This window comes from Apostichopus japonicus, chromosome 17 (assembly GCF_037975245.1).
Source record: "Apostichopus japonicus isolate 1M-3 chromosome 17, ASM3797524v1, whole genome shotgun sequence".
Classification (NCBI taxonomy): Eukaryota; Metazoa; Echinodermata; class Holothuroidea; order Aspidochirotida; family Stichopodidae; genus Apostichopus; species Apostichopus japonicus.
This window is the reverse complement of record NC_092577.1, coordinates 16192219-16214530: the sequence shown is the minus strand read 5'-3', so window position 1 is coordinate 16214530 and position 22312 is coordinate 16192219. Positions and strand designations below refer to the sequence as shown.

General features: G+C 38.1%; 1 long non-coding RNA gene and 1 pseudogene across 4 annotated transcripts; one reads left to right on the top strand and one right to left on the bottom strand.

Annotated features, from left to right (window-relative positions):
* Window positions 1-667: 667 nt before the first annotated feature.
* Window positions 668-6130, top strand: LOC139985221 (uncharacterized). 4 transcript variants are annotated; one of them, XR_011799359.1, is made up of 4 exons: window positions 668-1375; window positions 1835-1940; window positions 3062-3183; window positions 5778-6130. It is a non-coding gene; the product is annotated as an uncharacterized lncRNA (long non-coding RNA). The 4 variants fall into 4 exon arrangements; XR_011799357.1 differs by having other exon boundaries at window positions 669-1300; window positions 5778-6129; XR_011799358.1 differs by lacking the exon at window positions 668-1375 and adding an exon at window positions 1382-1704.
* A 3665-nt stretch (window positions 6131-9795) lies between these two features.
* LOC139984469 (uncharacterized) lies at window positions 9796-21264 on the bottom strand (annotated as a pseudogene).
* Between the last annotated feature and the right edge of the window lie 1048 nt (window positions 21265-22312).

Below are 22312 nucleotides of genomic sequence, written 5' to 3'. Positions count from 1 at the left end.
TTTGTAGCGTAAATAAGAGGCATAAAATAACAGGTGGTTGGGCGTTTTGTCTCTGCAGGTCGGTGGGCGTATGTACTTTTTTTGGCTCGCTTGACCCAAGTTTTCGTTTGTAAGAATGGGATAGTTCGGTAGTGCCGTTTGGCCGTGACGTTTTGTATCCCGCATGGCGGGTCACGTAAAAAGTACATCCTAGTACCGCCATGCCGAAGCTTTAAGTCATTACCGATACTGCCAATAAAGAGCCTTGTACTTCCTTTGATTCATCAACTTTAGCTTCAGGAATTATTGAGCAACCATCACAAACAATAGGCCTAATGGATGCTTTGGACCTGGTAGCTCTAGCATGTCACCTGATTGTGATATTGGTAAATTAGGGGCAAAGCTATGGCTACAGATTTTGTAAATTTACACGCATTTCATATTGAAAACAAAGTGGAAAACACAAGCAAGATTTCAGTGGCCATTCTCCTGCAGGAAATTTGCCACCAAACGGTACCTGCGCCAAAGTCGTCTTGATGAGTTTTCTGATTTGCATATACAGCCCCTGAACTGTGGAATAAACTTCCGTCAGACATCACCAAATAACTGCACTTTTAAGAGGAGACTGAAAACTTATATCTGTTCTCGAGAGCATGTTCCCAGAGCAGACCCAGGCATGATACTCTACAGTGTACTAGTAGGCCATATTGTTACCTGCCTTTTTTGTTGCATGAAACTGAGAACAGGTTGAAGAAATGTTTGTGATTTGGCAATGTTTTGCAAACCAAAAATCTGTGATATTATAGGAAGCTTTATTTTCCAAAATCTATTGCAGGGATGTAAGTCTTCCGTATTTTTACGGGAATGCGGTTTTTTTTTTTAATTCCAATAAACAGGGATGTAAGTCTTCCGTATTTTTACGGAAATCCGTTTTTTTTTTTAATTCCAATAAAGTTCCACAAAATTGTTCGAATATGAAAGACACAACGCGGCAAAAATGCCTGGCCCGTTGCAGCAAGCTAACTTCAATTTTCACTCATCGATCACTCAAAATACCATTTCCAGTTTCGCATCATCGCATTGCACTGTACAACATTGTGCCATGTGAATATCGTTGCGTACGTGCGAACTTCAAATCGCTTTAGCTCATTTCTGTCGTTGAAAAACCTTGCCTAATTCATGTTGATTGGACTGCTAATTAATATATTTGTAACTGCTGGTTCTCGACATAAGTTTTGGAATTAACGCTTGTGATAGTTGTGAGCAGCGGAAATCTACGGGATACGCATATGAAAGTTGATATTTGTGATCGCATTCGAATGTAAGACAGTTTTTTATTCCGTATTTCGCTGCGACGTATTCGTAACTTTGAGCTAGCCTAACATAACGATAGTGTGTAAGTAGTAACAACTATAGGGGTAGGATGTGTTAGCGCTAATACTTCTAAGCTAGCCTAACATACAGTAACGATAGTGTGTAAGTAGTCGGAGCTAGGAGTAGGATGTGTTAGGATGGCATTCACCTGGGGTCTCCAAATAGTTTTCCGGGTTTTTTTTTGGCTGCACTTACATCCCTGATATTGACTTATGCTGCTGTTGTTTGTTTAATTCCCCACTTTTGTGTGGCCCCTAGTTACAAAGTAGTTAGTGTAGTCTAGAGCAGGATTAGTGGAACGGAACTGCAGTCATCAAATTTTACTGGTGGTCTGTCAACACTGCCCTACATGTAGGTACACAGGGAATTGTTTCTTTCTTATATTTATATCCGAAAAATACAACTGTTTGAAACTGTGCAGCCTTCACTTTAAACTTCATAAAATTACCCAACATGTGTTTATTTTTTTCTTTTCTAACAGAAAAATGAAGTAAATAGACAAAGCTTCACTCTCCTGAAAATAAAACCCTGAAGGAGGTAATCAAACCAGTCGTCCCATTGGAAACTCAAGAAGTAGCTACAGCAAGGTATCCCTATACATTATTAAAGTACAGCTGCTTTAGGCAGATCACACTAAGATAGTTACAAGCACAGTAAAAATAATTAGCCAAACTAATGTCCAAATTTCCAACTTTGTCACTATTTTACTGGTCTTGGCAGGAAAAAATAAATTAGACCTGTCGAAGGGAGGAATTTTAGTGTATTCTGCCGTAGAATAAGTATTCCAGCCTATTTTCAGTTTCCTTTGATTAAATGTAGAACAATTTTTATTACTGAATGTTAGTCCTTAAACGAGAATGTTTTCAGTCATGTGAAAGTAAGAGGTCAGGTATTCCTCAGTGATTTACTGTGTTGTTATGCATCACACTAACTAAAGATATACAACCAATTCATCATGTTCTTAATTTTTTTAATCTTTCTGACCGTAAAAAGTATCTGACCATTCTAGCATTATTGGCTTGAATTTGGTCGTGAAAACACTCATTTAGCTGATTTTCAAGAAAGTTTGGCCGTGAGCATGTTTTACAATTTGGCCACCTTAGATTGTACAGCTACAAGACTTGAATGCTCCTATCTATGACAGGACACGGAAAAAACATAATTTAAGCATTTAAATCACTGGAATTTTATGTACAGGTCAACAGTAAAGCAAAAAGTCACTCATGAAGTTTGTTTGCAGGTACAGTTTTGCAATTTCTGTCGACAGTTAGGCACAAGTTTATGAAAGAATTAAACGGCCAGGATGTGCATCACAGTACATGTTTAAAATCTTTAACGGTGTGTACCTATTTAACAATGATGTTAACTATACATTGTACATTTAGTGAGGCTTGTCTGTACATAGGCCGAGGTCTACATCTACATCTTGTGTAGCAATATCGTGAAACTGATGCTGTATATTGAACTCGGTGTGATCTTGTATGAAAGTTGGCATACCGTTATTCATTTTTCTATCATATGGACAGGCTTTAGAAAAAGAAGCTGGAAGCAATTTGCACTGCCAGCATGTTTATTTCAATAACTCCTATTACTTTAGTTATTTTGAAGGCAAGGAATCATTATACCTTGTGGTTTCTAGTAAAACCAAATTTCTGTGTAACTTTTGCTAGGAGAGACAAAGTGTCACAGTTGTTATTATATCTTACAGCCCAGGAACTGATGTTAATCTGCCAATGGCTTGATAAATGAGATGGTGAAGGAAAATGGAACGAAGGGCCAACGACACATGCAGCTGAAGAAACATGTACATGTTTTATTCAGGTGGAAAAGGTATACTTAGCTTTTCAATCAAAACATTTACTCTGTATGGTTATGCATAGTGCAATGTTAGGCTCCATTTTGGTTCCTTGCTGAAGGTTCAAGGAATCTATGCGTAGTATGTGGTGATTGCGTGTGTGTGTGTGTGCGTATGTGATGCCCTTTGCTCGTAAACACGATAACTCAACCAGGGCAAGAAGTTGGATTGAAGTCATACTTGGTACATAGATGCGCCATACTGAGTAATAGAACCCTATTGATTTTGGTGCTCATTTCATGAATAATAATGAGGTCACAGGGTCATACATTAAAATCTCCAAATGCTAATAACTCTGCAAGCGAAACTTAGAATTCATTCAATAATTGGTATGAATATGTTGGTAGATAGCGGGTATATTATGATATATGTAAAACTTGATATTATGCATATTTATTAGGGGGCGGGGTTTCATTTGAACAGGGACAAGTTGGTTTTAAGTCATACTTGGTACATAGATGCGCCATAGTGAGTAGATGAACCCTATTGATTTTAGTGTTCATCTTATGAATAATAATGAGGTCACAAGGTCAAAGTAAAAATCTCCAAATGCTAATAACTCCGCAACCGAAATTCAAAATTCATGAATAATTGGTATTAATGTGTTGTAGCTAGTGGGCACATGGTAACATATGTTCAAGTTGATATTATGCATATTCAAGAGGGGGCGGGGCTTAAGTTGATTTTCACTAAAATAGATTGTAAACACAGAAACTGAACAACGACAAGTTGGATTTAAATCATACGTGATGCATATATGCGCCATAAAGAGTAGAAGAACCCTATTGATTTTGGTGCTCATCTCATGAATAATAATGAGGTCACAGGGTCATACATTAAAATCTCCAAATGCTAATAACTCTGCAACCGAAACTTAGAATTTATTCATAATTGGTATGAATATGTTGGTAGATAGGGGGTACATTTTGATATCTGTAAAAGTTGATATTATGCATATTTATTAGGGGGCGGGGTTTAAGTAGATTTTCACTAAAATAGCGTGTAAACAGGGTAACTGAACAGGGACAAGTTGTTTTAAGTCATACTTGGTACATAGATGCGCCATACTGAGTAGATGAACCCTATTGATTTAAGTGTTCATCTTATGAATAATAATGAGGTCACAAGGTCAAAGTAAAAATCTCCAAATGCTAATAACTCTGCAACCGAAATTCAGAATTCATGAATAATTGGTATTAATGTGTGCGCATGGTGAAATATGTTCAAGATGATATGATGCATATTCAAGAGGGGGCGGGCTTAAGTTGGTTTTCACTAAAATAGCTTGTAAAAACACGGTAACTGAACAACGACAAGTTGAATTGAAGTCATACTAGGTACATATATGCGCTATAGTGAGTAGAAGAGCCCTATTGATTTTGGTGCTCATCTTATGAATATTAATGAGGTCACAGGGTCAAATGTAAACATTTTCAGAATTGAATCATACTTTGTGTGTAGGTGGTTGTAGATAGCGGGTACATGATAATGTATGTTCAATGTGATATTATGCACATTCATTAGGGGGCAGGGCTTGAGTTGATTTTTGCTAAAAATAGCTTATAAACATGGTAAGTTAACATAGTTTAGTAGGTAGGTCCACAGTCAGTGAAAGAACCTTGCTGATCAAATTAATCAACAATGAAGAAAGCTTGGGATTATAATCTCAAATGGCAAGGAATCACAATAAGCCAACTGGCTTTCTGGTTTTCTGCTGGCTTAGTGTTATTTCGATAAAATACATAATATGCCATTTAAATCTGGAAACTCTAATGTAAACTTTATCCAATGGGAACAACACAATTTATTTCTGACATTCAAGATTGCATATCTTGGAATTGTACAGTACACAATTGTCATACTTAATATCTACTGCCTTGACTAGATGGAGGTAATAAATACTTTTTACATTGCCAAAGCTAGTATGAAATTTGCAATTGACTGAACTTCATGGTGATAGGTATGATGATATGTACTGGCAATACCACTACTACTGACCACACCAAATTCAAAGTTGGTATCAACTGGAACACTCAACTATGTGACTAACACCTGTTGTGACACAGAAGTTCCAACTTGTCACCCAAGTTGGTCCTAATTACATCATGCATGAAATGTTTCGACAGCTTAGAGCTACAAAATATCTTCCTTACTACAAGTTTCCATGACTTTCAAGAATGAATTCTTCAAAATGATACCAGTCTTAATGCAAGTGTTGATAAAATTAATGTCAATGTATAAAGTTTAATACGTAACTACCTGGTCTTGCAAATACTGTTACCTGAATATGCTTTACCAGAGGAAACACCAACAGGCAAACTACACAGACATTTACTATTTTATAGAACTATCCCTTCAATTGTGTAGTGTACATTCTGTATCCATTTACTTAATTTTCCTTGTTGATCATCCATAGTGTGCTTTCAACTAAAATAAGTAATTGACATAATTTTCTATTTTAGCATTACACTCAAGAGATCAGTTCCTTGTAAAACCTGCATTTTTATTATCAACCATTGACTCTGGTTCCAGTTAGAGATATTAAATATTTTGTCATATTACTTTCCAGATTGGGAACAACATTGCTTCATTTGGAAAGTTTACCGAAAACCCAGCCCTTCATTTTGAAAAGCAGGAGGACCCATAACCGGCTTTGTCTTCATTGACCGCGAAACAGTGAAATGTTGTAGCATGTTGGAAACGTTTGAACTCGGCTTTATACTATTTTCTATTTTTGACTACCAAATTCTGTTTGATAGTCTGGACAAAGAGTACGGTTGTAAAGGCAATACTTCAATTGGATAAAGTCCTATTTCACAAACCGCTCGCTGAATGTTAGCATTAACAGTAAACGCTCTTCACCTCGCTATCTTGAATATGGAGTTCCACAAGGATCAGTGCTCGGACTGTCTGTTTTCACATTTAATACCTCCCAATTGAAGAATTATGCAGATGATACACAAGTTTATGTGTCAATGTACATTGATGAAAAGGATCAGACTATTGGAAAACTTGGATCATTTATAAACGAAATTAAAACTTGGTATGTAAGCAAAACACAAATTCTCAGCGACAACAAAACTGAATTGATGCATGCTTTTCATCATGATTTCGTAATGTCAACCCTGCAACTTCCCCGTTAGCAATTAAAACTAACACGTATGGTTAGCAACTTAGCATTCTTTCAAATTTGAGGCCCCCAAACTCTGGAACACTCCCAACCCAAATTAGGGATTCTCCTACCATAGACAATTTTAAAGCGTCTTATAAAGTTATTTATTCACGTGCTTCCCACATTGGACACTGTAATATTTATATTGTCGATCATTTCGTGTATTTTTTTTAGTATTCTTTTAGTATGTTTTTTTTTTTGCTATTCATTTTGTTCCTGTAAAGCTCATTCAGACCGTCGACATAATGCGCTATATAAATAAGTATTATTACAGTAGTTTTTCTTATTTTACATATTATATATAACTTCTACTTCGGAATGTCTAAACTTGTGGAATTTCATCCAAAAGTTCATTTATGGCATGGGAAAAGGTAAGGGTAGAGAGAGATCTGTTCCCAGTGTATCTCTTCTCATGAATTTCGTAACTCCTACTGAAGCTCCCTTAGTAGCAAACACATAGGCCTACTTTGTTTAATTAATAGCAAACAGACAGACACTTTTTTGACCTAATGTATTAATATGTTGATATTTCTAGCAGTTTGTATTACAGAACCCACAAGGAGTCTTTCCAATTAATTTCATAAAGGTTTAGCAAAGTAAAGCATGTGAAAGGAACACAGTTTTCTGTACCACAACCTGAAAGTTTCATCTGAGCTGTATTACCGATTGCAAAGTAACCCTGTACATCACTAATATGTAGGATAGAAATACTACAGTTATCTTTTTTTAGCTGACTATCTCAATACATTCATAATAATATAACCTTTCAAAATAACAGCCATTACTGACCCGGTATGGAGGTCATTGCATTGAGTGCATTTTGGTTGGACATTATGGAATTTATGTACTAAAAATTTTAAATTCATTTCAACTGAGCAATTGAAGAAATTTGTAAACTGTGGAGTTAAAGCAACTGAGTAATCCTAAATTTTTCTGAGTTTTGATAAGACATTATCTTGTTTTCAAAACAATTAACTAAATTAAAATGTCAAATTATGGGGCAAAAATGTTGATGGAACTTTTAAGCTTCCGTACATCTCTATAGATGTAGTGAAAACAATGTGACAACACTTTTACTGGTAGAAATTGGATTTTGTTTCGGTGGACAGACTTCATGCTCTAGCTTCTCCTGCAAGTAACCATTGGAAGGGTCTGTACTCTGGTTAAATTTATATTAACATTTTAACTGAGGCAATTTTGACTGTGTCAGCAACTACAGCCTAGGCCTAGTTAGGCTAAGCTTAAGTTAGGCCTACTGTCTAATAGTATAAACTGGCGCGCCTCGTAACTGCGCTTCTTCTACCTTTGGTCTAACTTTGTCCTCGCCAATAAGTCTGGTTTAATGCAATAGTTAACAAAACCAGAATAACATAAGAAGCCAACCCGAAGGCCGGTAAGGAACAAATATATTGAAATTAATTAACCTATATTATAACTCGTTCATTAATACTACACTAGTACAGTGCTATACAACTGCGTTCTGCAATACTGCTAGCTAGCGAACATAAGACCGATTACTAATCGGAGAAACTCAACTCTCAAACGTACAGCTGCTTCTCATTGCCAGTCGTTGGAATGGCGTACGGCTTGTCAATGATATATTAGTAGATGATAGCACTCCCCCTATGGGTGATTTGTCGGCTGAAATCGTTCCTAATCTGAAGCTTCGTGGGCCGAATTATAAACTTTCGGCCTAGCTTACCGTTCTAATATTTTGACAAAAGATTTTAAGGCCAATTTATTTAAGTAGTAAAACATGAGACTGGTATTATTGAATATATTTAAAGCATGAAATGTTACTTTACTAATTAATTTTGAACTATCGCAATTCAATGGACTATAAACTCTGGTGGCAACTGTCATGACTATAGTAATATTCATATTCATAAAGATCTTGATTTATTATAAATTGAAATGACACGTGAGAGTAAACCCAAGTAATAAAATTTTGGGTACCGTTGTTGCTTCTTAAAAGAGCCTGAAGCTTAAGTCGATCGAAAGAAGTATTATTATATGTTAACTATTTTGTTTATTATTCTGTCATTGATAATTTTCCAAAGAGAGGATATAAAACAATATTACGTAACAATAAAAATCGAAATGTCTTGAGTCCTTATTGGTAGTCAAGATGTGTTAAGGCATAGGCCTACTCAGTGTGTACGTCAAGGTTACTTATTGGTTACTTAGTTACGTAACCATTACGTTATATCACAACGTTACTAAAACGTAAATGACTAACGTTGCGAAATCTCGTTGTATGAACGTTGCAACAACATCGCAAAATGGTTATACAAAAACGTTAATGCGACGTTATTATAACGTATCATCTAAACGTTACAAAATAACGTAATAAAAACGTAAATACAATGTTATTTTTTGGTCTAAATATTACGTAAATATAACGTCCCCTGGAGTCTACAAAATTTCGTAACTACAACGTAACTTTCTGACGTTAATACAACGTAAACGGTACGTAAATATAACGTTATAAAAACGTTATTTTGTTAGCTGGGAACCTTCAACATGTCCTGTATCATGTCGTCCTGTACCTTGGACATGTCGTCCTTGGACATATCTGTCCTGTACAGCATGATGTAACGCAATAAATAATAACATTTTTTTTTAATAACATTATTTGTTTGAAAGAACTCATATACCTAAACAAGGAACATGACAGTTGGAGAGAGCGATATTTTCATTTATTTGGTCGGGTGGTACAGAGCTTTTCAAAAGGGCTGTAATGTACCAAAAGCTGGAGAAGGGTGGGTTAGGGGTGGTTCATCTGGGAAGTAAATTTACCTTCTTGTTATTTAAGCACTTGTTTGTAGCGGTAACTGACCCAGGGTTGCCTTGTTGATATTTTCTACGTTTTTGGGGCGTTTTGCACCTGCGTCGATGGATCCCGGCGAAAATCGCCTTCAACCTGAGGGCGAATGTCAGACTTCACCGCCTCCAGGACTGCCAGGTCTGCCAACTGGCAAATTCCCCCCTAAAAACATCACATCAATTCCTCCACACAACTGAACAAACACAAATAATACGCTGCAACACAGCAACCGACCAAAAACTGGAGTATCTACCCCATATAAAACAAAACCCTGTCCTACCGACCAGAAACGGTCTCCCGTTAAACGGTCTGTCCAGGTCTGAAACCACTCCCACAAGCTTAAAACAAAGGAACAATGCCAAAAACATGGGCAGTACTCACTAAGCTGTCACAGGCGGTCCTCGGGCACAGTCCGTGAAGGTGAGTTGTAACAGTACCAACATACTAAATACTTGTATACCAATGGTTATGTTCCAAAAAGAATCATTGGTCTCTGTTTTCAACCAAATTAAAAGACTGAACCTCAGTGCTTCCATAGTGTTTATCATTCATTCCTAAAGTCATGCTTTCGTAGATGAGTAAAAGCTCTTACATTCTATTGCTTCTTGTTCTACGTTTAGTTTCAGGGGAAAGATATCCGCTGGTCACACCTGATGGCCCTGCAAGAATGGGACCAACAACTAAATGCTCCATCACCAGGTCTCCGCTTTGTGTAAAAGTTAACACATGAGCACATGAACCCACTGGAGGAACAATCTTCTCCTTCGAAATTACAGTCTCTAATTTGCTATATTGACCATCCATATAAAATATCAGGTTACAGAGCCTCGATACAAATGTAAACGCTCCTTTCCCTGCATTTTGGGGGAAGCTGCAACCCTTCTCTTTGAAGTGGGCGAGAACCTTGTTTCTTAGCCTGGTGAAGTTGCTCTTAGGCCCCTGTACAAGCTCAGGAATGGCTCTGTTGGCTGTTGCATCCACTGAGAGAGTACCCGCTCTGGAGTGGGGAGGCATGTGGCACACGGTGTCGATGGCTGGTTGGGCGTTTTGTCTCTACAGGTCGGTGGGCGTATGTACTTTTTTTGGCTCGCTTGACCTGAGTTTCGTTTGTAAGAATGGGATGGTTCGGTAGTGCCGTTTGGCCGTGACGTTTTGTATCCCGTATGACGGGTCACGTAAAAAGCACGGTGTCGAGTGCTGAATGATTATAGAGAAGAAACGGATTCCAAAAATGGTGACGACCTCTATAAGATCGGTCTCTGCATTCCCTGTGATCTTATTACTTGATTCCAAGGCGAGAGTGGCAGTTGCTTCCTTGAACAATTTTGTTTTTGCAAGGAAGGTCCAATTTGAACGTAGTTGCCAAACAACGGACCATCGAGTATGTCATGCCAGAGTTGACCATAGGTGTAACTGATATGGGACAACCTTACAAACTTCCAAGGGCAAACAATTTTCCTTTCCTGAAGACTTTATGCATATAGCAACCTGTCCTGCCATCTGTAATATGTGAAAATATTACAAGGGGTTCAATTACTGTACATCCAGTAGATAATATTTTTTATGGCAATAATTGCTGATTTATTTTAAGATAAAAAATAATTGTGGATTTCTTTATATTTATTTTCATCATCCATCTTTTTTAATACCAAAAGCGATGAGAAGTCATTTGCAAAAGGAAACAAAAAATAAATAAAGGGAGGATACAGCTAGGGGTGTCACGATACCACATTCTTGCGATACGATACGTATCGCGATACTTGGTCGCGATACGTATCATGACGACAAATTTACACACCTTTCCTAAAAGTGGGCCGGGGCCAAAAATTCATGCACAACAACCAACGCTTTTAAAATCGCTGCTTTTTAATCACAGTAAGGAGAATAAAAGCCAGGCTTTGAAATAGGGATGCACCGGATCCAAATTTTTGGATCCGGCCGGAAGCGGATTTTGCCGGATAGTACATGAAATAATCATATTCCGGTTCCGACCGGAACCGGATTTTTTCATTAAAAAAAAGAAAATCATTAATAAGAAGTACAAGTATGAAACAAGGAGTATTATTTTGGTTGATCTTTAGAAACAGTGGGTCAGACCATTGAGAAAAATTAAATTAAACATGTTAAACCTACTGTAATATTTCCTTGCTTTGAATGTTTTTATTCATTTTGGAAATAGTTTACATTGATTTAAGTTAATACCAACACCTTTTTAAGGAATAATACAGGCCAGATTTTGAAAAAGATCCGGCGAGATTTTGACAAATATCCGGCCGGAACCGGAACCGGATAATTTCTCACTATCCGGCCGGACCGGAAATCCGGTGCATCCCTACTTTGAAACACAACTGCGCATGCGTAGCTATCTACATAAACCATTCACGCAAGTGGTATATAAACGACTTCAAAATGCCGTGCTTGCTATCACAGTAGGGGAGAATAAAACCCTGGCTTTGAAACACAACTGCGCATGCGTAGCTATCTACATAAACCATTCACGCAAGTGGTATATAAACGACTTCAAAATGCCGTGCTTGCTATCACAGTAGGGGAGAATAAAACCCTGGCTTTGAAACACAACTGCGCATGCGTAGCTATCTACATAAACCATTCACGCAAGTGGTATATAAACGACTTCAAAATGCCGTGCTTGCTATCACAGTAGGGGAGAATAAAACCCTGGCTTTGAAACACAACTGCGCATGCGTAGCTATCTACATAAACCATTCACGCAAGTGGTATATAAACGACTTCAAAATGCCGTGCTTGCTATCACAGTAGGGGAGAATAAAACCCTGGCTTTGAAACACAACTGCGCATGCGTAGCTATCTACATAAACCATTCACGCAAGTGGTATATAAACGACTTCAAAATGCCGTGCTTGCTATCACAGTAGGGGAGAATAAAACCCTGGCTTTGAAACACAACTGCGCATGCGTAGCTATCTACATAAACCATTCACGCAAGTGGTATATAAACGACTTCAAAATGCCGTGCTTGCTATCACAGTAGGGGAGAATAAAACCCTGGCTTTGAAACACAACTGCGCATGCGTAGCTATCTACATAAACCATTCACGCAAGTGGTATATAAACGACTTCAAAATGCCGTGCTTGCTATCACAGTAGGGGAGAATAAAACCCTGGCTTTGAAACACAACTGCGCATGCGTAGCTATCTACATAAACCATTCACGCAAGTGGTATATAAACGACTTCAAAATGCCGTGCTTGCTATCACAGTAGGGGAGAATAAAACCCTGGCTTTGAAACACAACTGCGCATGCGTAGCTATCTACATAAACCATTCACGCAAGTGGTATATAAACGACTTCAAAATGCCGTGCTTGCTATCACAGTAGGGGAGAATAAAACCCTGGCTTTCAAACACAACTGCGCATGCGTAGCTATCTACATAAACCATTCACGCAAGTGGTATATAAACGACTTCAAAATGCCGTGCTTGCTATCACAGTAGGGGAGAATAAAACCCTGGCTTTCAAACACAACTGCGCATGCGTAGCTATCTACATAAACCATTCACGCAAGTGGTATATAAACGACTTCAAAATGCCGTGCTTGCTATCACAGTAGGGGAGAATAAAACCCTGGCTTTCAAACACAACTGCGCATGCGTAGCTATCTACATAAACCATTCACGCAAGTGGTATATAAACGACTTCAAAATGCCGTGCTTGCTATCACAGTAGGGGAGAATAAAACCCTGGCTTTCAAACACAAATGCGCATGCGTAGCTATCTACATAAACCATTCACGCAAGTGGTATATAAACGACTTCAAAATGCCGTGCTTGCTATCACAGTAGGGGAGAATAAAACCCTGGCTTTCAAACACAAATGCGCATGCGTAGCTATCTACATAAACCATTCACGCAAGTGGTATATAAACGACTTCAAAATGCCGTGCTTGCTATCACAGTAGGGGAGAATAAAACCCTGGCTTTGAAACACAACTGCGCATGCGTAGCTATCTACATAAACCATTCACGCAAGTGGTATATAAACGACTTCAAAATGCCGTGCTTGCTATCACAGTAGGGGAGAATAAAACCCTGGCTTTCAAACACAAATGCGCAGCTATCTACATAAACCATTCACGCAAGTGGTATATAAACGACTTCAAAATGCCATGTTTGCTATCACAGTAGGGGAGAATAAAACCCTGGCTTTGAAACACAACTGCTACTAGTACTAGGCTAGCTGGATGGGGATGCATAGAATTTATAAAAATGTTAAAATAGAACCGGGCTCCTGTCTGGAACATGATGTACACAGTGACAGTGACAGCCTACATGACTTGGTCACTACAGCGCATTGACCTGGAACAGTCTGACTCCGTACGTACGTACGTAGATCGACTGCTTGTTATCCTATGCTTTAGCATTACAATGGAGACGATCAAAAACACCGCCGAACATCGACCAGTGAATCGTAAAATTTCACATTGTGATCATGCCATCCATCAATATTTCTATATCGTATGCAATGTCAATAAACTTTGTTATAGTTTAGCCCTTTTATTTCAACAATTCGAGTCTTGAAACTATAGGTAAGTATAAAAGATTGAAAGGAATACTTAGGTTTCGTTCCACGAGAACAATGCATGGTATCAACGCGCGCACGCGTGCGCGTGGAGACATTGCGAGAATCCGATGTGCCCATTGGTCGGTGCGGTTGGAGCGATTTGACCTGTGACCCCGACGACGTCGCAACACTGGCAAAGCGATGATACTGTTTTCATAGCTGCATATACGTGATAAATAGATCGTCTTTCCGCTGTGCGCGATTTGTATTTTTTAAATTTTTTTGTAATAATGAATTTTTTTTAAATAATGCAAATTTTCGTGCGGCAGCTTTTCAGACATGCTGGCGGTGGACGCAAATTTATAACTTTCATTCTCGTGGCCTAAAGAACCTAAGGATGTGTGGCAATATCCAACGGGCTACGGGGTAGTAAAGCCGACGAGCTACAAAGTCAGAAGCGGTGGAATGGGGGCTTGAATGATTTTCTGATGTAATCTTTAAAGTGAAGTAGAAACCTTTGGTTGTAAAGGATATCCAACGGACTGCACCGTGTAGCCTTGGTTTTAAGTAATGACAAGAGATAACAGAGTCAGAGGCATACAAGAACCTGAGAGTTTGGGGCGACACCCAACGGGCTACAAAGTAATTATTGAAATACTACAGCAATTATAGTTGGGCGGGTATGGGGGGACAAGCAATGGGCTATGCCTCAAAATCTTTATTGTTTTTGTCTCCGTAAATAATCGTATAACATAAGAAGTATATTTTGTATTAATGAAAGAAAATCTACCAAACTCACTTTATCATCTTTTGAAAAATTCTGAAAACTAACTTTGTACAGTAAATAATACCGAATGTCTAAGCACTAGCACAATAGCATAGTAACAAGTTACAAAAGTTACAAAGGTTATTAAAAATTTTTTGAATGCTACATTTAAGGCAGCAAAGCACTACCACAATAGAAAATTAAGAAATGTAAAAAGTTACAAACGTTAGTAAAAAAAATTTGTAAAAAAGATTCCAAGCGTTTAGGAAAATCGTACAAGTTGCTTGAGTTACAAATTGTTAGTATCCCTCTTCTGCTAATCTATTTTTGATGTTTTCAGTTCAAGCTGCTGGAGAAGGTTTTTGGTAGGCTTCATTGTACTGATCAAATGGGCCAGGTGTCGCGGAGTGGTTGTGGGTATTATTTGCTGAGCGAGGTACTCTTATTTCCACCATATTTCCAAAGGCTGCGAGGGTCTGAATAGTGTTTTTAAACTCGGCAGGTGTAACGGAGCGAAGTCGTTTTGGGCTTACTTGCTTAAATGAGCGTGCGGTGCAATATGGTCCTGGGCTTTGGAGTATAGCTGCCTTGATTTGGTCTGCAGTTGGCTGTTGACATTCCGAATCCATTGTGGTGACAACAATTTCATCGATAACCTGTAGTAAAAAAAAAGGATTGAAAGTGATAAATAATGCTTCTTCATTCACTGCAAGATTTAAAATTTGGCCCCAAATATGTTTAGGTTTGGGTCGTTAAAAATTAAAAATTTTATTTAATGGATATTTTTTTTACCATTATTATTACCATTTATTAAAAGTTTTCCAAACTTGTACGTAATTGATTACAACTTTTCATGTAATACATGTAAATATTTAGCACGAATAATGTTAACTGTCGTATTTTTTCTGGGGGGGGGGGGGGCTAGATATATCTGCAAAGGAGTTTAATAATGTGTAAAAAAATCAATACAATAATTAATTTTGTGACATTCTTGACGAGTAATTATTAAAAAATGCCGATTAGGTCATCAGAATACAACACATGTAGTAAAATATCCAGTATATTTCAACACGCGCAGTAATAGTCATTATTAAAAGTCATTGAAATGGTTACATCTAAGATTTATTCACACCTACTGTACATTAACTAGGATGGTATCATCACAGTCGAGGTTGTTCATGTCATTTCCGCTTTAACAAAAATGAACGTCTTAAACATGTATTCACACCTGCGATAATCCCTCCAATTTGAGCAATCTTAGAACTTAACCGATTTCTAGAGCCGTTTCCTGTTTAGTCATTTCGTTGATCTATGTTTCTTTGAATTTGAAGAGAACTTAGTTATACGTGCTAAGTCAATGGGTGTAAAATTGGCAAAGTCTACTTGCTTGACGAGCTCCTTGCTCCTATAAAATAAAGGAATTAGCCCGGTGAGGGAGGTTGTGATAAAATTCGTATGTACCCTCTAAACGTTGTATGAATTTGGGGGCGAAAAGATGTCACGTTTTCCTATGGGGGGCCAAAAAACGACAGAAATATCAGTATTCAAGAGAACTGTTATGTATTAATTGAAGTGATGATTTATAAAGACTTATCTTAAATATATACTTACATTCTTCATAATGCATCTTTCAGATTCTATACTCCGTAACTTCTACAGCTCTCTTAAAAGTCTCAGGTGAAATTTATGCAGGGGGACAAGATGGGTTTTCCGTTCCCGCTAGAAGTTCTAAAACAGTGTGGTCCAATACATGTAGAACGAGGGCCATACGGCTAATAATATCCATTTTCTTTGATTTTGGTGGTACATTTCCTGTAGTTAAAGCTTTCATTTAGTTAATTTATGAATGATTTAGTCATTGTATAGTCCCTTTGTTTCACCGGAAAACTAATATTCCTTTTTGTTTAAGTGATTATCAAAGATTGTTTCAAGAACTTTGCTTATATCTTTAAGTGTCATATCCGACAGAGTATGAATTGCCGCATTGGTTTCTTCGGGAGACGGTCGTAAACAAACTGGCACTAATAAAATGAAACGGTGTAGTAATCCCTGCCCCATGTCCATCGCTGCTAAAAGTTTAAACATTGGCAACATTTGATAATCGAAAATGGCAGATTTTCGAGGATTTCCCTTTGTTGAGTTGTGGCTAATGTCATTCAAGATGACTCTCCGCTGAATAATTCACATAATAAGGAGGTGTCTGTGTGGTTATCCTTGTCGCCTTTTATTAACTGCGTTAGTACTTCACTAATTTCTGGCGAAATAATAATGGCCCCATTTCCATCTGACAAACGTTTTCGCAATCCTGCCGAGGTAGTCTTTTCCAACAAACTGTACTCTAATTTACGTGAGGTTTTCAGTTCTTGTAGGGGGCATTTTCCGGCCAGTTTGAGGGCTTGTGATTTTCCGGTCCACGGCGGTTCAATAAAAATCGCGTACAAGTTGGGTTGGACGTGGTTCAGATTAATCACCAACGACGCGACCGGAGCTAAGGTGAAAGCCGTTGCAACTAGCAATGACGTCACAACGTATCCTACTGAAGTGCTTACAGACGGAATTAAAAAAAAAAATGCAATCGGTTTGGAAAAAAAGTTGTCTTAGAATCAAATTGAACCTCTGTCAGGCGTCGGTGCAACATGGACCACGTCCTCGGATTTTGTCGTGAAATTTTCCAAGCTTTCGTTAAAGGCACATTGACTAATATGTCCATAGATTATATTTTCCGTAGGTTCAGCTTGCTCTGATGTCGAAGATGTTGTAAACTAAAATGAGCGTTAATTTGAGAAGAGAACCATGCTTATAATTATACAAGTAATGTCTGACTTGTTCTCCTTTGTGTTGTGTGCGGTTGTAAATACACTTGCTTCTTTCCTCTTTTAAGTAGCGGCTTATATCGCTTGAACTGAGGAATAGATTGTACTGACTTAGTTTTGTATGTTGGCTATACTAAAGGTCTGAATGGAAATGTGATTACCCACGTAAACATGTATATGCTGTAACTCAATTCGTTGAAAGTAAGTTCGAAATATTGTGGGCAATGTGGGATATTCTGATGATTTTGAATGACGAATCGGGAATGATATTCATTTAATGATGAATTATTTCATAATGTTTTTATTATATTATCATCGTATCATAGTAAGGAATATTAAAAAATAATAAACTTACCTAAAGATCAGGATTATACAGCTTTGCAACGTCCATAATGAAAGCTGAAAAAATTTCTTATATCGGTAGATAAATTCAGCTAGGTACACTGTAAATAAATTTACAAACATATGTAATATTCAGTTTAAAATTGTGAAATAAACAACAAATTGTAGATGAATTTACCAAAAAATGTAATATTCACGTTTTTAAAATGTTACATTTTCCAATTTCCCAATAAATTACACATTACTGTAATTAATTTACACAAAAATGTAATATTCACAATTCATTGTCTGCAGGGTCACAACAAATTTGGAAAATTAACAGGTCCTATTTCCATGGCAGTGGTATTTCACCAGTTGGTTAGCGATACAATAATTACTCGATCAAGGGCATACAATGTGACCTTCGCAAATGACCTTCAAGTACTTGAATATATTCCTAAAGTAAACATACCAACTGATCCAAATTTGTATGAAAATAGACGAAAATTTAATCATCTTTATTCACGAACCGTCTCCCACATGACCACCTTTTTCCCCGCCAGTTGTACTAATGCATACACTTCCGGGTTGGCTTACGATTTTTGAATCAAAGGCGAAGGCAGGCATGATCCTGTTTTTAACTGCGAATACTGTAGGGTAAACAACCCCCTTTCAAATAGTGGTTGCCTCCAGATGATTCCTTTTTTTCAAATATTTTTTAAATTTTTACAATATTGAAAGCAGTTTCCGTATTTGTCACCCAGGCGTCGCACCCAGTTTTAAAGTAAAAAAATCCAATAACCCCTGACACGTCATGCGGTACTCATTAATTATTCATGAGCTAGCATCACCACGCTATAGTTTAGGTTGCACTGTGTAGTAACTAGGTAGTTAGATCTATATTTAAGGAACATTATTCACAGAATATAAGAATGTGGTCAAAATGAGAAGGGAAACAGGAAAGCGTGATGTACAATAAGACAACGATTCGCGGGAATGAAATTTGATGTTGTACTTTTAGGTTCCAAAAATATTCCTATTCTCATGGTTTCCGGGGAGAACAGGGAGACGCTTTAGGGCTAGGTGAATAAATAATTTAAAAGGGCACCTACAGCACAAACAAAAGGGTATCACAGCATTTATGCCGTCGGTGGTGTAATATTTTGGGGGGCACTGACAGCTTTTTTTCAGTAAAAAGGAAGGGCACGATGGCAAAAGCCTTCGGTTTTGTAGAGCCGTGAATAGGATAACCTATTCTGAATCTGCGAACAGCCGATCTATCAGTAATGGGTCGCTAGAGTAAATGGGTGTAGTGACCAATGGAGTTGGCCCCAATTTTTTGAAGTTTAAATAATTCTTGCAATCAATTCTTATAATCCAAAGCCAAGTCTCATGCTTCGCAGTTGGGCATTTTTAGACAATAAAACACATTTGTCTGAATGGCAAACCCTACTACACAAAATTGTGAGATTATAACCAATTGCTACCAGTGTTGGCGCTAGGATCATAATTTCGGGGTGAAAATCCCCCCTTCCAAATTTTTTTGGGGTGAATTTTAAAATTTTAGGGGGGAATAATAAAATTGAGCGTCAATTTAAACTTCTTCGACATGTTGTACTAGTTGATGTTGTACTAGTTTTATGCATTAGCAAATGACAGTTGAGCATCAGTAGTACAAATTAAAAGCTGATAAAATGAAGCATGACCCCCCCCCCCAAAAAAAAATATATATATATATATTTTTAAGAGGGGAAATTTACCCCCTACGATTTCCCCAATGCGGGATCGGCAAGAAAAGTGCGGGAATCCCGCTGCTTAGCGCCATCACTGATTGCTACTATTTGTTAATGTTCACAATTGTCACTACAGAGCCCATTCGAAGTCACTGACGTTCTGGATCAAAGAGAGTACTTTCGGATGGGTGCCATGTCCTTTCTTGAGTTTCGATCCTTTGTCCGGATATATCATCAAGAAACACCTACAAAATTTAAGAATAAAAAAATGGACAAAAATGGACAGATATAATAGTGTACAGAATAATACTTTGTCAAAATCCAAAGGATATATGCATGAGATCACTTATGAACAATTGTTCAGAGATTGAGTGACAGATAGAGTGATGGATGCAGCGCAATCAAAATAGCCCTGACCAGCCTGATGCTGGTATGAGCTAGTGATATTATCTTGGAAATCTGTTATGTTCCGGAAATTTGTCGTTAAATACAATTACCCAAAGCTTGACATCAGCACCCACAAATGCGGATGAGTTTCCGGCTGGCGGGTGCACACAGCAAATGCACACGCAAAAGTTTTGCGGGCAAAAACGAATTGTGTCCGACAGCACCTGACGTGTGCCCTATGCTCCATACAAACCATGCATCAGGTGTTGTCGTACAGTTTTGTTTTGATGGTAAACCAACTTTCATGGATGTAGATGATGCGATTCCACTCACAAGGTTTGCAAGTAATCAAAATCCCCTTAAGAAAATGAGCATTATTCTAGCTCATATTCAAATGATGGGTCAAATTTTTCTTTTTCAATGCATTCTCTGAGATATCCTGTGACTTCTTCGAATGTATTCCAGATTAATAGCAATTTTAGACAGGATCCATGGCTCTCATCAAAAATTAGGCAGGTCCTGTGATTGATTCCTGTGATAGGATATTTTCTGGCCCTTTTTACCAGGTAAGCTCATATAGAGCCACCCAATTCTTTTTTATATCAGTTAGAGACACTGAGAGCTACAATATATCACCCAGGTGGCTCATGTAGACCCATAACCTTTAGGCCCACGTCTGGGTCGTATGTGATCCACCTTTTCCCCTGGCCACTCGAAACTGCCAGTAGGTACCCGGAAATTTGGACAGCGGGATGCAGGCGCGTGACGACTCGCGCTGTTGCGAACACAAGCCTCCAGCCTCCTCTCAGCCATTGTGGCGCAAATCCCACCCTACTTATTGAGAGGTGTGGGCTAATGGTTGACCAGCTGTGGGAGAGCCTCGTCAGCAGCAGGCTGAGAGATGGACTGGATGGGAGTGGAAAAAAATTTGAGCAGGGATGAGGTGGTTAGAAGGTTGCCGTTTGGGAAGGCTGAGGTGGAAAGATTCTGTGGTTAGGGATATGAGAAGGGTTTGGCAGGTGCCAACATGTGTGAGGGCTAGCCCGCTTCCCTTGAGGGGTGGAAGAAGTTGAAAGATGTCCCAATTCACAAGCGATCTCATAAATTGCATATCACATGTTCGTATCTACTTTTTCAAATTGGATCGACCATTCATGTCCAACTTGAAGGCTTCTGGTTCGCCCAAATTCGCTCCTGGTTCACTCAAAATCTCTGTGCACCAACCAGGAACCCCTTTTCTGAAAATGTGGCTCCTAATTCCAGCATAAAAACCGCCACCATTGGTTGCCCTTTCTTTCCAGGCATGGTTATTGACATACTGAGTGTACTGTACCTTTGAAAAAAGTCGAAAGTTGCAGGTGCTCCTTCATTATATTCTATTCCGAAACAGTAGTAGGCTGAAAACAGCATTCCAAGGGCAGACAGGAATGACAACATATTGTCAGCAACAACATGGCGGTCGATAACCAGCATCCATTTCTTGGCAGTTAACATCTCATCTGAAAGTGAATAAATATATTTCTCATTCACCTCGTTTCAACAAGAACAAATTTGTGTTGAGATTCCAATTTGTGTTGAGATATTGTTCCTTTTGGGTAGTCTGTTTTTTATCCTTTTAGGTTGCTGCAGTTGCAATATTCTTGCATGGATTTGGCTGCTGTATTGATTGCTGACCTCAAGTGACCTTGAAACAACATAAAAAACTAGGCTTTCGAACTAAGTATAATAACAGTTAGGGATGTACCCGATCCAAAATTTTGAGATCCGGCCGGACCGGATTTTACCCGATAGTACGAACTATCCGGTACACCCCTAATAACAGTCCCACAAGTTGATATTCCCCAGATTTCATGCTTACAATAAGTGTCATAGACGCACACATCCACATGCCTGCAGAAATTAATTTCGCCATTGGCAAGAAATAACCCCCATGAAATCTTGCAACCTTGTGTGAACTTGTCCTCCTGTTGTCTTTGTCATTTCAATTTGAAGTGAAGCATGTCACAGCTTCGAAATAATTTTTAGGTCTGATTTTTTTATTAGTGATCTGAAACAGTTTAGTAAATATTATTTCGTATTACCTCATGAATTTTCAATACAGCCTTTAGGTTGACAAAAGGTTGAGTTAAAATCAATCTTATTCTACAGATAGAGTGCTTACCACAAGCAATCAGGAATGGAGTGTTTGGAAGATCCTTCTGCCTGTCTACATCATCTTTGGTGGTTGTAGGCTGAAATAGAAAATTAAATGAAAGAGAAATGTAAATCAAAACAGGAGGCCTTGATTCTGACGAACCTTATAACATATTGATGAAATACACTGCAGCCTACAGACTTAGTGACCTTAAATCATTTTGATTTTTTTCTTTAGTGTCCCGTAAGTTATTGACCCCCTTATTGTTCCAAATTGTAGCTTGTGCAATTGTGCTTTTGCTATCAGTGCCCTCAACTATTCACCAGAATCAAGAAATCGCATCAATCACTGAGCAGTAGTAGAGTGGTCTTTAGTTTACATATTTATCTTTTTTTTTTACATAAAAAT